We start from the raw sequence: 1,896 nt of genomic DNA, 5'->3' as shown, positions 1-1,896 counted from the left end.
ATATGGATGGAAAGCTAATTGGATAAGGAAACCAACCCAATTGGTTTCACATCAAAAGACCTTCGTAATCAATGGGAATCATCGAAACAAGTCAGCATCCAGAATCTATCAGGGTGCTGCGACACCGTCTTTTGGTCCGTTGGACCGTGTATCGTGTTTGGGCCCATTAGGGGCCGCGTCCAGGGGGGTGACGCCCAAGACTCTATAAATACCAGCCATCGCTCTCCTTAGGGTTTGGGTTTTGTTTAGTTCTTGATTTTCTCATGAAACAGACATCGTTTTGCTGCAACTGTCGCCGCCAAGGCCGCTTGCTGTTAACCAGGGCCCCAGTTCTTGATCTTGTTCGCCTATGGCGATTAGTCCTTTCGAATAAAGACTTGAACCCCTTCTCATTATCATAAGCCTCATATTTATTTGTAATTTCAGATTGTGTTTATCTCATTCTTGCTTGTGTTCTCGATTCGCTTGCAGGAAAGCCTTCTTGGCGAGGTCAATCGCGTTCGCGTGGTTGATAAACAACGGAGCAGTGGTGTAATGGTTGTGGGGGTCCAAATCAATCTTAGTTTGAAGCCTAGATTGTGAACATCGAGTCTCCACCAATTGACGCTATCATACCTTTCAGAAGATCGGGCCTTGTCTACATCATCATTTGCTTGACTTGAAAACCAAGAAAGAATGTAAGCTCTCCAATCATTGACATCTCGAACTCCTTCGACATTAATTCACCAAACTTTTTGCAATAATCTTCATTTGATGATCCAAAGATGATATCATCAATATATACTTGACAAATGAAGATTTCTCCATCAAGCTTCTTGGTGAATAGTGTGGTGTCGACCTTCCCAATGGTGAAGCCCTTCTCAATGAGGAAATCCCAAAGACATTCATACCAAGCTCTTGGGGCTTGGTTAAGCCCATATAGCGCCTTGGACAACCTATAAACATGATTAGGATATCTAGGTTCTTCAAACCTGTGAGGTTGATCAACATAGACTAGTTCATTTATGAAGCCATTTAAAAATACACTTTTAACATCCATTTGATATAATTTCATTTTATGATGTGATGCATATGCAAGGAGGATACGAATGGCTTCAAGTCTTGCAATTGGTGCAAAGGTCTCTCCTAAATCCAATCCTTCAACTTGAGAGAACCTCTTTGCAACTAGTCTTGCCTTGTTCCTCACTACAATGCCTTGATCATCTTGCTTGTTGCGAAACACCCACTTTGTTCCAATGACTCTTGCACCTTGTGGTCGCTCTTCAAGAGTCCAAACTTCATTGCGAGTGAAGTTGTTCAACTCTTCATGCATGGAATTTATCCAATCTGAATCTTGAAGAGCTTCTTCTATATTTTTAGGTTCAATACAAGAGACAAAAGAGTGATGTTTAATGAATGAAGCATGTTTTTTAGATCGAGTCATTACACCCTTTGAAGGACTCCCTATGATGAGATCTTGTGGATGAGCTTGTAGTAGAGATGAATTTCTTCTATCAACCACTTGAGGCGGAGGTTGTGGAGTATCAACATCTTGTGCTTATGCCACCATTTGATCATAGGAGACATGAGTATCTTCATTTTCTACTCTCCCATCTTTATCACCATCTTGCGGCACATTTGATGAAGAAGGTGGATCAATCACTTGTATATCATCTTCATCATCTTTAGGCTTGATGTCTCCAACCAGAATGTTCTTCATAGCCTCCCTCAATGGTTCATCACCTACATCATGAAGATTCTTATATGCTCCTTGGGAGCCGTTAGATTCATCAAATTCCACATCATATGTTTCTTCAACCAAGCCGGTGGCATGATTAAATACTCGATATGCTTTGGACTTTGATGAGTGACCAACGAGAAAGCCAATATTGAAATGTATTTGAAACTTCCCTAGGT

The sequence above is a fragment of the Miscanthus floridulus genome, chromosome 6 (genome assembly GCF_019320115.1).
Source record: "Miscanthus floridulus cultivar M001 chromosome 6, ASM1932011v1, whole genome shotgun sequence".
NCBI lineage: Eukaryota > Viridiplantae > Streptophyta > Magnoliopsida > Poales > Poaceae > Miscanthus > Miscanthus floridulus.
The sequence above is the reverse complement of the archived record's forward strand: the minus strand, read 5'-3'. Positions refer to the sequence as shown.